The sequence below is a fragment of the Sinocyclocheilus grahami genome, unplaced genomic scaffold (assembly GCF_001515645.1).
Source record: "Sinocyclocheilus grahami isolate Dianchi unplaced genomic scaffold, SAMN03320097.WGS_v1.1 scaffold122.1, whole genome shotgun sequence".
In the NCBI taxonomy this organism is placed as follows: domain Eukaryota; kingdom Metazoa; phylum Chordata; class Actinopteri; order Cypriniformes; family Cyprinidae; genus Sinocyclocheilus; species Sinocyclocheilus grahami.
This window is the reverse complement of record NW_015505301.1, coordinates 1,218,074-1,231,705: the sequence shown is the minus strand read 5'-3', so window position 1 is coordinate 1,231,705 and position 13,632 is coordinate 1,218,074. Positions and strand designations below refer to the sequence as shown.

General features: G+C 36.6%; 1 long non-coding RNA gene across 2 annotated transcripts in view; it reads left to right on the top strand.

Moving 5' to 3' along the window:
• Window positions 1-13,632, top strand: part of LOC107589929 (uncharacterized) — a 60,156-nt gene that overhangs the window by 24,076 nt on the left and 22,448 nt on the right. For both annotated transcript variants that reach the window (XR_001609722.1, XR_001609721.1), the window contains exon 2: window positions 8,144-8,230. This is a non-coding gene — a long non-coding RNA (uncharacterized lncRNA). The remainder of the gene's footprint in view (window positions 1-8,143; window positions 8,231-13,632) is intronic.

Genomic DNA, 13,632 nt, shown 5'->3' with positions numbered 1-13,632 from the left:
TTTTGCTCGATGCACCCTCTTGTGGCCTCAGGAGAGAAGCCAAACACTTTTCTTCACCCTAACTGAAATTATGCAATTTTAATTTTAATATAATTCGAATTTTGATATTTAAGTAAAAAATTCTAACTTAGATTTTCAGCCATTTTGACAGCCCTACAAAGGTTCATCAAGGGTTCACGTGTGAATGTGGTTACAAGCTACTTCATTCAACATACAGTAAAAGGGGATACACACTATTACAAACATATTATCGAAATGAGGTGTTGGAAAAGTTTCAGTCATGTTTTAGGGAGAAATAATTACCTTGGTGAAATCACCATGCTGTGGAATTTACAGCTTAATACTGCAATACCTCGAAACATTAACACCCAGATCGGTGGTGCCTAGCAGCACGTTTACTGCTAGATTCATGGCTTTGGCTCAGCAGATAACACTGGTTTCCTATATGACTTAACACAAGTCTGCAGAACAAGAAAACATAGTTTAGTGGCCAATATTTAGTGATTCTAAATTAAGGCAAGTATTGCTTTTACTATTGCTCATACTCTAGCATGTGGCAGCAAGTGTTGTGCAAATAAAATTTTCTTCAGAAAATGTGAAAGTCTGGTTAAGCGTGTATAATTTCATTAGCTCCAGTGGCCTGAACAGTGTGGTGATGTTATTTACTTAGTTGAGGCTTTAAATCTTTGTCTGACTAATACAATCAAGAAGTTGATGGATTGCCAGTGAAAATGTTTACATGGACGGTTAATTTTTTATCTGGCCTCTGCGTCTGGCCCATTGTGGTCAGTTTTGAGTGAGTAAAAGAATCTGCGCGGCCAATCTAATCTTTAGCCCTTGAGTGGTACGATTAGCTGGCTGCTTTCCCCTGACATAAGCCTTTAGTGACATCCCCACTGAGATGACTTGCACCTGCTTCAGGCCAGGAGGAAACAGAGAGGATCATGGGGGAGAGAGCAGGATCACTTACCCTCAAACACAGGGTTTAGACAATCCCGCTCACGTCTAGTCAAAGAGCTGCTAAGTGAACTTGACTGAATGTGTGAAACTTCTCTAGAATAAAATCTGAGCTTCTGGACTTTTTTTGAGCAGCATTATTTTGTAAATAGCATTCTTTTTTGTTTTATTTCTTCTTTGGGGTCCACATAATTTTATTGGGTTTTTTGTGCCAAAACTTGTCCCCTATCTCTGTGACTCTTAGAATTAAATGGGCAGTGTTTTGGTACCGTGACTTTAAGACTTTTATGTAAATAGCATCTTCGTGTAAAATGAGTAAAAGCTTGTGGGCTTTGGGTTCAATATAGTATGAACTCTCCCATCCTTTAATAACTGTCCCTTTGCAAAGCCTGCATTAATTTGTGACGGAAGTTTGCTAACGGAATAAATGTAAAATGTAAATTTAATTGCACAAAAGCTTGACTGATACATTCCAGTAGTTAAGATCTGAAACAACAATGGTGAACCTTGTCTAAAATAAACTTATTTAATATTCAAATTTATTCAAAATTAATATCCGCTTTTATTTACAGTTTTTAATTTAATTCTTTAATTTAGTCATTTTTTAAAAATGTTTTTAAAACATGAAATTTAAAAAAAATAATTAAAAAATATTTCTATATAGCTATAATTTATTTTTATTTCAGTTTTAATTAATTCAGTTTTTGTCATTTTGTTAAGTGCTTTTTATAATTTAAAAAAAAAATTGTCATTAACCGCTCACGTCTAGTCAAAGAGCTGCTAAGTGAACTTGACTGAATGTGTGAAACTTCTCTAGAATAAAATCTGAGCTTCTGGACTTTTTTTGAGCAGCATTATTTTGTAAATAGCATTCTTTTTTGTTTTATTTCTTCTTTGGGGTCCACATAATTTTATTGGGTTTTTTGTGCCAAAACTTGTCCCCTATCTCTGTGACTCGTAGAATTAAATGGGCAGTGTTTTGGTACCGTGACTTTAAGACTTTTATGTAAATAGCATCTTCGTGTAAAATGAGTAAAAGCCTGTGGGCTTTGGGTTCAATATAGTATGAACTCTCCCATCCTTTAATAACTGTCCCTTTGCAAAGCCTGCATTAATTTGTGATGGAAGTTTGCTAACGGAATAAATGTAAAATGTAAATTTAATTGCACAAAAGTTTGACTGATACATTCCAGTAGTTAAGATCTGAAACAACAATGGTGAACCTTGTCTAAAATAAACTTATTTAATATTCAAATTTATTCAAAATTAATATCCGCTTTTATTTACAGTTTTTAATTTAATTCTTTAATTTAGTCATTTTTTTAAAATGTTTTTAAAACATGAAATTTAAAAAAATTAATTAAAAAATATTTCTATATAGCTATAATTTATTTTTATTTCAGTTTTAATTAATTCAGTTTTTGTCATTTTGTTAAGTGCTTTTTATAATAAAAAAAAAATGTCATTAATTTAAAGGGGTCCTATTATGCTTTTTCACTTTTTTTTTAATTTTAGTCAGTACTGCTGCAGAGTTAGTGCATCAGAGAAAACCAAGAAGTCGTCTTCAAATTTAAAATTCAGGCGGTCGGTGTGCGACCGCCTGAAATGCTGTTTTTTTTTCACCTCCATGCCCAAACGTCTTTGTTTGGGCTTCCAAAAGCGGATGATGTCAGGAAACAGTGGTTGCAATTTATTTTTTAACTCTGTTCCTGAGCATTATAACCCCAATTTGCTATTGTGGGCTTTACTGAGGACAGCTTCCACTGAGGACAGCTTCCACAACATGAGGGAGTACAGTGCCTGCCGGATTTGCCCAAAAAGCTTTTGTTGAAAGACGGAGCAAGGGGCGTGGCAGTACTGAAACACCGTCTAAGCTGTTCGCCAATCACAACGCACTGGGACAGCTAACCAATCACAACACATTTTGTTTTTCGGAAGGTGGACCTTCATCAAAGCCAGAACTAATCGAGCCGTTTGTGCCAGCCTGGGGAGAAAGGTATTTTTGATCATGTAAATTGTGAAAAATAATGCATTTTTCGAACCACCAATCATGAGAGCATGTTCTAGTACACCCCCAAAACAAAATCAAGACTTTGTAAAAGAACATAATAGGACTCCTTAAAAAAAATGTTATGTAGCTGTAATTTATTTTATTTCCGTTTTATTTTCAGTAATTTTGGTACTTCAATGTAAAATTCAACACATTTTCACCTAATATTTATATTTTATTTCAGCTTTATTTCACTTCCCAAAAATGAGTTATAGTGAAAAACCGCAACATTGAATTTAAGTTACTTTAATTTTACATTTATTCTAATAGAATTTAAATTTAAATTACTTTAAGTAACAGCACAGATCCTTTCCCACATCCCACAACTTCTGGACTAAGATGTTTTGAGTCCCCAAATTACCGTGTTTTCTTGTAGTACAGCCTACATCTCAAAAGATAAAGAATTATTTGATTTCATGTGATATGCCCTGTCCTCTCAGTTTCTAATACATATGCAAGATGTCTCTTTACTCATGTCCATTGGGAAATATGTTTCTAAAGTGACATTATGAAGGAGAATGTGTGTTCAGTCAATCATTTATTTGCTGTTGTAGTATTAAGCCTCACAGTGGCCAGTGGTTGAGAGTATGAGGAATGTGGGCTGTGGTGTGACGCATACAACCGTAACACTTACGTGAACTTTTGACCCGGACTGCAGATGGAGAGAGATAGAGGGTCTAAGGGAAGGGAATGAAGGACGTGCCACTCTATCACAACATGTTCGTTAGGAATAGATCCACGGTGTGTGGTCTGCTGTCTGCGTGCGTGCGTGTGTGTGTGTGTGTCCAGGCTGTCAGATCTTCCTGGCCCTTTGGGTGTGGAGTGTTTATTGAATAGTAAAGAGCAGCGGTTATGAAACCTGATTAGAAGTTTATCTGCAGTTGCTGTGACTGTTTGATCTCAGTTGAGATCATAAAAAGCTTGTGACTTTTTGGTATTTGAAAGACATTTCCACAAAAACAAAAAGGCTTTTTTGGTGTCTATCTGACAGCAGAATCAGCCGCTTGACTGATTTACCACGGTTGAGGGACCCCTTAACTGCAGTGACCAATCGGGTTAAGATCTGCTGTGGGCTAGAACAAACATGTGACACAAGAAACTGAGGGAAATTCCTCCGGCCTCAGAAAAGTTTTTTTTTTTTTTTTTACTTCCCCCTGACCAGTGAAAAGATAAATGAAGTCTTTCAGAATGCATCTGATGTGTCTCTCGCTATATAATAATGATTAATAGTGATTTGGATATGCTAGATTAATTTTAATGTACTTTTCTTTTTACACAGGCCACATGATTTCTCTGTTTCCTATTAAGATCGCTAAAGGCATTTACACGCTTGTGTAACTATATAGTGAATTTATTATTTTTATGATTATTTATAGAAACACCTGCCCAGAGCATTCTTATTATTTAATGTACCCATCAGAAACCCAGCGCTAGGTCTTTTGTTCTCCCTTTGTGTTGTTGTCAGTGTGCGCATGGAGTTGTAGCAGGGCGGCTGCTGTGAAACTACATGTAGCAATATCTGGTCAGCAGCACATGCGCTGCGGATGGCCCTCTTCTCAGGTATTTGTTCACAAGCTCCCAGGAGAGATTCTGCTTAAGTCAACAACCCCTTTAAAGGCATTTGCTCACAATGGGAGAATTCTGGCTGTTTCTGCATGCGCTTTCAACTTTGTTGAATGATACTTACTGCGGCAAGTAATTTTTTTTTCTTCTCAGAGGCTAATTCTGGGATCGGGGAGATGATTTAAACCCTTTTTCCACTAATTACTTGCTGAACATAATTAAAAAGGCGTACTTCATGTTACTATCTAATAAGCTTGAAACGATTCCCTTGTGGAACCAGAGGCTCTGAAGACGTGTGTAAAACTATTAAATCTTTACCAACCTGATGATGATTGTCATTTTTTCCCCTTCTCTTCCTGTTATTTTTTTTTCTCCAATTTTTCCCCTTTCTAATGATGTTGAGCTCATTTTCGGTCCTCTAATAGTCTTCAAAAAAGTTTGTGATGATTGCTTTATGCCGTTTTGGAGATCCTGGCACCATTTGGGTTTCTGAAAGTGTCGATAATAAAAAGAAATGTAGCCTAAGCAGCAAATCAGCGTATTAGAATGATTTCTAAAGGATCATGTGACACTAAATAATGAATTATGTGATGGCTGTTGGAAATTAAGCTTTGCCATTATAAATTGCATATTAAAATAGAAAACACCTACCTTTTAATAATGTCTCACAGTATTACTGTTCTTACTGTGTTTTTTTTTATCAAATAAATGCAGACTTGGTTAGCATAAGAGACTTCTTTACAATGTTTTTTTTTAACGATCAAGTACTTTATATTTTTGCAAAACTTTCTCTTCTCTGGAGCATCTAATGTTATATTTTTCCTCGTTTTTTGAGCACACTTGATGTGTGATGATTCAACTGTCCCTTATGTCTCCACTAGGCGTTCAACTTTCATAAACTTTTTAATGGATGGTATAAGAGTATAAAGAGTATTGTGGGATCAATTAGATCTTTCCCCTTGACATTATTGAGAAGGCCAGGATGGAGATGGCAGATTAAAACTTATATCTAACTCTTCATTTTTCAACAAGTTTGCAGAGATCGATTACTCTCATATAGTAGTTCTCTTAAAGGCACAATATGTAAGATTTTTTTATTAAAATTTACAAAAAGCATTTATTGGCCGATACCGATATGGTGGCCGATATATCGTGCATCCCTAATTATAACAGAACTTTCAAATGTATCTAGTATGATAAAACTTTTTTTTTCCCCACATGCGCACGACCGGAAGGAGGGGAAGCGGTCGACTGTGGCATAATAAAAGCTCCGCTGCTTTCGAGCCGTGTGTCACGCTCGTTCAGCGGCCTCGTTTCGCTTCGACGGCTTTCAGCCTCACCCTGCTTTATTCTACTACGTTAATAAATAATTAGCTCATCCATGAACATGACTTCTGTCCGAGTCCCATCGGATTGCTTCGGCTGTGGGGATGAAGACGATAACTCCCATGATTCCACACTCAGTCACGGCGTCATCAAACTACGCCTTTGTCTCTGTTTATTTTGAATACGCGCCCTCTAGCGGCGAAAATTACATATTGTGCCTTTAAGCTAATTGCCTGAAAAACATGACTACTCCAGGCAGTCTCATTGTGTTTTACTAACTATAGCAGAGCAATCTATCTATCTTTCATTTAAAAAAATAAAACCTTCATCAGAAGAATGTTAATTTGAAAGGTGCACATTTGGCAAACCACTATCAACCACTTGTGAACAGTATCTTATTTTGGAGGCAAACTATTCCCTTGCTATTAGAGTTGCTATTGATGGCCATTACCTGTTCTTATTTCTTTTTGGACAATTTATAAGCAGAGTCTTCTCCATATGGGTCCCAAGGACATAAGCCATGAATGCCACCCGATCGTTGACCTCTGTGGGTCTTCTCGGTATCACCCGAGCGTGGTTGGTCCTCTTGGAGCCGGTGCTGGCAAGGTGTCGTTATTAAGAATAGCCACACTCTTCCTGACAGGTCTGGGACTACTCTTCTGTCTCTTTGGTTGGCTGATAACTCTCTGATAGAGGACAGTTCAAGTGCTGTGCTCACAGCTGACAGGGCTCTGCTCTCACAAGACACACAGGGAAGTGATGTCATAGAATCCGATGTCATACAAACCTTAGGGTGCTTTCACACCTGGCCTGTTGTTTCGGAACCTGGCGCGTTTCCCCCCTTAGCTTGGTTCGTTTGGGCATATGTGAACACGGCAATCGCGCCCGGATCCGCGCCAAAACAATCGGTCCGAGATCGCCTAAACGAGGTGGTCTCGGCTCGATTGAAAACGAACTCTGGAGTGGTTCGGTTGTAGTGAGAAAGCAATCCGATCCAACGGACCAACGAACCAGGCTAAATCACAATGTATAAAGGGTAATTACGTAACTTCCGTGAAAAGCATTAGCTTTGTTGTTTTGCTAATACTTCAAAATGAACCAGTGAATGTCTGTGGGTGAGCACGTCTTCGCCATTCAAAATAAAAAAGTGCACTTTTTAATTTTATAATGCCGTCTTATTGCTCTTCTTCCTAGTAGGTGCATTTTAAAAATGTTTTCCCAATGAATCCTGGACTCCTGCTCAAAATGATAAATTAATATAAGGACAGCTACAAAAAAAAAAAAAAAAAGCTGTTGTCGTTCCATCCTGAGTCCTGTCGGATGACAGCCGTGACAGCTCAGTGCAATCCCGGAAAATAAACTGTGGAACTTTGACCAATGAGAGAACAGTTTATTCGCACGTGACTTGTATTAACAAATTTGGTCCATTTAGAAACTTTGCCATGTGAAAGCAAACCTCACCAAGAATAAAGAGCAACATTGTAATAATTTTAATCCCGTTTCGGAACAAAGCAATCGATCTACAGGTGTGAAAGCACCCTTAATGTTTACTTCCAGGTCAGCTGATGGAGTGGCCTCAGAATGTGAATGTTATTTGCACAAAACTCTTTAAAAACGTATATAGGTGGGCGAATCTCAAGAAACTTCTCAAGAATATGGCCAGGTCGTATTTCATCCTAAACTCAAAAAAAAGTTATTTTGATAACATTCAGTAGTTTTTGTTTTTAAGACCAAAAAAATTTATTTTGCATTGTGAGAGCCTCCATTCTCATTGTTTTTATACTGTAAATCAAGAATAAGAAAAATACAAAATCAACAAATTGTCAAGAAATATTAACATTCCAAAAAGGCTTCCATTGCTCTTCACTATTTATTTATTTATTCCTTTTGTATTATTATTAATTATATTTTCTATATACATGCATACCTTGGAGATGCTTTTTGAACCTGATTTTTCTGTTTAATTGTTATCCGTTTATAAAATTGACTAAGTTTTGGAGCTCTTAAATTAGTGTAAAATGACTTCTGTTAAATTACCAAGAAGCATAGTTGCTCAAAATGGCCTGATATTTATTTTTTTATTAACATGCATGGCCACTGTATCATCCTTTAAAAAAATAAAATTAATAAAATTACACTAAATTAATCAATATTAATAGCGTTTTGATGTGTGATACTAGGCTATATTGCATTGGCTGTGTTGAGCCTTGTTTGAGATCTTAACTGGATGGTTCTGCTCTTCCACAGATTGAGAGAAGTGAATAATGCCCAAAGATTTCCACTGGTCCCACTGCTGCAGAAATGCCCTGAGGCTGAGTCTGGACTGAAGCCAAGGTAAGCTTAGCAACCTGTGATGAACACAGTCACTTTCTTTCACACTTTCCCCTATCAAACTGTTGGTTAATTTATGACATTGAAGGTCTAATGTGTGTTTATGAAACTGCATGGTGAGAAGATGAAGAAAACTCTTGTATGATATACTGCAAAACAAATGAAAGTGTGAGTTGGTGTGGTTTGTGTGGGAGGCGTGACATCATTTCCTCTCTGTATTTGGTATTTGAGCAGCGAACCTTGTTTTCTGTTGTTTGCATCCTTGATTTTTCCTTCTGTCTTTTATTCCTCTAAAACAGAGGTTTTTAACTTTTAGAGACCCAGACTCTCAGCCAAATTAGAGCTAAGAAAGATTTTTGTGTCGTAACACTTTATAATCACTTTTATTAAAAACTTTAACAAGTGAAATAAACCCCAAGAAATTACATGCACAAATAAAAATTGTAGTGTCTTTTGAAAGAAGACACCTCGCGGTTTATTAATTGTTTTACTCTCCACAATGCTTAATTTTAAGTAAATATTATATTAGTGGCGTCAAACGATTAATAGTGATTAATCACATCCAAAATAAAAGTTTTAGTTTACATAATATATGTGTGTATGCTGTGTATATTTATTATGTATATATAAAAACTAGGGGTGCTCCGATTGATCGGCTACCGATCACTATCGGCCGATAATCACATTGGGATGATTGATCGGCGGTCTCTAAAAAGGCCGATCTCAAAAAAACGATCTCAAGCTGATGACGCTGCCGTGAGAGGTTTGGCACGACATGCAGCGGCACCATCTCAGTCTCTGTCTGGCGCAGGTGAAATAATTATAATGCTGCTTATTTCTTCATTAAATAACTTATTAAAGTAATTTAAAAACCTTGTGTGAGACGTAATTTCACAAACAGCGTGAGTGAATCACTGTGCGTGTGCGCTCTCTCTTTCTCTCTCAAAATACGCAAATGGCTTCAAATCACCAGACATCGCGTCTGTCTATAAGCGAGCTGCACAGTTGACACAGGAATTGTCACTTGCACAATCGAGGCAGTGTCACATCGTCACTAAAGTTTATAAATTGCATTATTTTTACATTTTTACCAGTGTTTAATCATTCAGATCTCCTGGAGACCGTGCACTCATGCACACTAGCAGCACACACACATAATGCCAGGTTCACATTACTCTGTTTGCAGTGCATACGGGGTACGTATTTTTTCCGCGCTCATGTTAACGTATTAAAGCATTCACTGCACACAGCTGCGGGCCCGGCAGTGCGTTCAGGAGTGGTGCGTCTGCAGCAGTGCAGAGATCGTTTCCTCACCGAGTCTATTGTTTGCAGTAAATATGAACATGGATTGACACGAAAATTTAGTAATTACACCATAAATGCATATAATTAAAGTCTACTGTGTTTCGCAGTCAACACATGGCTTTTTGGATAGTTTTAAAGGAAAAGAGCACTTTTAGTGGCAACAAGGCAATAATAGATGACACTCGTGGAGGTAGGAAAACAAAGTTCTTTATGAACGGCAGGATTGCTTGTAATAAAGATTTCAATGCAAAAGGAAAGGCAGTAGAGCTAACTATTTCTGTCAATGGGAAGTTTGTGATAACGTAAGAAAAATAGTTTAAATGTTTTGTCACTTGCTTGAGCAACTTAATTTATAAATCTAGAAGTAAATGCAAAATTAAAATGCATTGAATAATGTGTTGCTTATATTTATTGTGTTTAAACAGCATCTGTGAAAGATTGTATTACTGTACTGTGTAAAAAAAATAATTGCAATGCTGAAAAAGCATTTTCAGTGACAATGTTTCGATTTTAAATCAAAATAATGGATAAATGTTGTGTTTGTGGTAAACGGCCACGGATCAGTAGCAGACTCCTGTTTGAAAGCACAGTCCGTGCTGCTTCCTCTCTCATAAGAGTCACCTAAGAGGGGAATTACCCCCATTTTCAAAAATGAAACTCAGGCCCTGAATAAATGTCTAAAAATACTGATTGAAATATCACTATAAATAGTTATAAATTATAAAAAGAAGGCTTTAAAAAGATTGGTATCGGCAGATACTGCTGTCTGTTATCGGCGATTGGTGATCGGCCTCAAAAATCCTGATCGGAGCACCCTTAATAAATACAAACACATGCATGTATATATATATATTTAAGAAAAATATATTATGTTTATTTATTAAGTATATTTATATATAATATAAAATATAAGAATATAAATATAGAAATGTATATACATTTAAATATTTTAAATATATATACTGTATGTGTGTGTATTTATATATTCATAATAAATATAAACAGTACACATACATATCGAGGCAGTGTCACATCGTCACTAAAGTTTATAAATTGCATTTCTTTTTAATTCTTGCCAGGGTTTAACCATTCAGGGCTTGCGCGCTCTCCTGGAGACAGTATGCTCATGCACACTCGCAGCACACACACATAAGGGCAGATTCATATTACTCCATTTGCAGTGCATACGTGGTGTGTATTTTTTCCGCACTCATGTTAACGGATTAAAGCGTTCACTGCACACGGTTGCGTTCCGGCAGTGCGTTTCAGGATCTGTGCTTCTGCTGCAGTGCAGAGATAGTTTCCACACCGAGTCTATTGCTGCAGTGCAAGCACTGAATTAAAGTAACAGCGCATTGTTTGCAGTAAATATGAACATGGATTGACACGAAAATTTAGTAATTACACCATAAATGCATATAATTAAAGTCTACTGTGTTTCGCAGTCAACACATGGCTTTTTGGATAGTTTTAAAGGAAAAGAGCACTTTTAGTGGCAACAAGGCAATAATAGATGACACTCGTGGAGGTAGGAAAACAAAGTTCTTTATGAACGGCAGGATTGCTTGTAATAAAGATTTCAATGCAAAAGGAAAGGCAGTAGAGCTAACTATTTCTGTCAATGGGAAGTTTGTGATAACGTAAGAAAAATAGTTTAAATGTTTTGTCACTTGCTTGAGCAACTTAATTTATAAATCTAGAAGTAAATGCAAAATTAAAATGCATTGAATAATGTGTTGCTTATATTTATTGTGTTTAAACAGCATCTGTGAAAGATTGTATTACTGTACTGTGTAAAAAAAATAATTGCAATGCTGAAAAAGCATTTTCAGTGACAATGTTTCGATTTTAAATCAAAATAATGGATAAATGTTGTGTTTGTGGTAAACGGCCACGGATCAGTAGCAGACTCCTGTTTGAAAGCACAGTCCGTGCTGCTTCCTCTCTCATAAGAGTCACCTAAGAGGGGAATTACCCCCATTTTCAAAAATGAAACTCAGGCCCTGAATAAATGTCTAAAAATACTGATTGAAATATCACTATAAATAGTTATAAATTATAAAAAGAAGGCTTTAAAAAGATTGGTATCGGCAGATACTGCTGTCTGTTATCGGCGATTGGTGATCGGCCTCAAAAATCCTGATCGGAGCACCCTTAATAAATACAAACACATGCATGTATATATATATATTTAAGAAAAATATATTATGTTTATTTATTAAGTATATTTATATATAATATAAAATATAAGAATATAAATATAGAAATGTATATACATTTAAATATTTTAAATATATATACTGTATGTGTGTGTATTTATATATTCATAATAAATATAAACAGTACACATACATATATTGTGTAAACAACTTTTATTTTGGATGCGATTAGTCGCGGTTAATCATTTGACAGCACTTATATATATATATATATATATATATATATATATATATATATAATTATATAGCGGGTGGGGTTAGGGGTGTGCCTGAAGCGTGAAACCAATAACGTGTTATGGGCCTTTCACACAGGACGCGGAAAGCGCTGCGCATGCCGCTGGGTTCAGTGCAGCACTTCAGATACAAAGCAATTTGCGCTTAAATGGGCAGGAGCAAAGTAGGCAGAGTTTTCAAAACTTTTTCCGGGAGTTCTATAAGTCTAGTCATTTGTTGTTCCAACTTTTCAGTCAGCAGCAAAATATATATCTGTCCCGTGCCAAGAAGCGAGCGATAGCACTAGCCCTGCTAGTAAGAAGAAGAAGAAAGAGAGCAGCAAGGAAGAAGAGGCTGTGGGTGCATGAAACTCTCAGGTCGAAGGCTTGCGAAGGAGCTTCGTTTGGATGCCCCGTTTCTATTGGCCGCGTGGGTAAACGTCACAGAGCGCAGCGGCAAAAATTGAACTATTTTGAACCAAATATTATAGTTTTGAATTTTTTTGTTAGTTTTTATTTTAATATCGTTTTCAAATTTCCTATAATTTCAGTTTACTTTTAGTTAGTTTCATTAATGGTTTTGTTAGTTTTTAGTTTAGTTTTTGTTTTGTGAACACATTTCCATTTAGTTTTTATATATTTTAGTTTCAGTTTTAGTTTTAGTAATTATAGTTTAGCAGATTTAATGGAACACTTCCAGTGTAGACCAAAGCAAGACATTTAATTTTAGCAAAGTTGAATGTTTGCACAGTTTACAGTTAACTCTTGTGCAAACCTCTTAATAATGAAAATAATTATTTACAATTGAACAAAAAACTAAAATATACAACTTGTACTGTATGTATAAAATTTGTTCATTCATATTCATGTTCATATTCATTCATATTAAAGCTGTAATCTTGTTAAACATGCCAATAGTTTACAAACAACAAGGTTTTCAGAGTTACAGATAAGCAAATAAGTTTATCTTGGTCTCATCAGACCACAGGACATGGTTCCAGTTATCCATGTCCTTAGTCTGATTGTCTTCAGCAAACTGTTTGCGGGCTTTCTTGTGCATCATCTTTAGAAGAGGCTTCATTCTGGGACGACAGCCATGCAGACCAATTTGATGCAGCGTGCGGGCGTATGGTCTGAGCACTGACAGGCTGACCCCCCACCCCTTCAACCTCTGCAGCAATGCTGGCAGCACTCATGCGTCTATTTCCCAAACACGACCTCTGGATATGACGCTGAGCACGTGCACTCAACTTCTTTGGTCGACCATGGTGAGGCCTGTTCTGAGTGGAACCTGTCCTGTTAAACCGCTGTATGGTCTTGGCCACCGTGCTGCAGCTCAGTTTCAGGGTCTTGGCAATCTTCTTATAGCCTACGCCATCTTTATGTAGAGCAACAATTCTTTTTTTCAGATCCTCAGAGAGTTCTTTGCCATGAGGTGCCATGTTGAACTTCCAGTGACCAGTATGAGACAGCGAGAGCGATAACACCAAATTTAACATACCTGCTCCCCATTCACACCTGAGCCCTTGTAACACTAATGAGTCACATGACACCGGGGAGCTAAAATGGCTAATTGGGCCCAATTTGGAAATTTTTTCTCTTAGGGGTGTACTCACTTTTGTGGCCAGCGGTTTAGACATTAATGGCTGTGTGCTGAGTTATTTTGAGG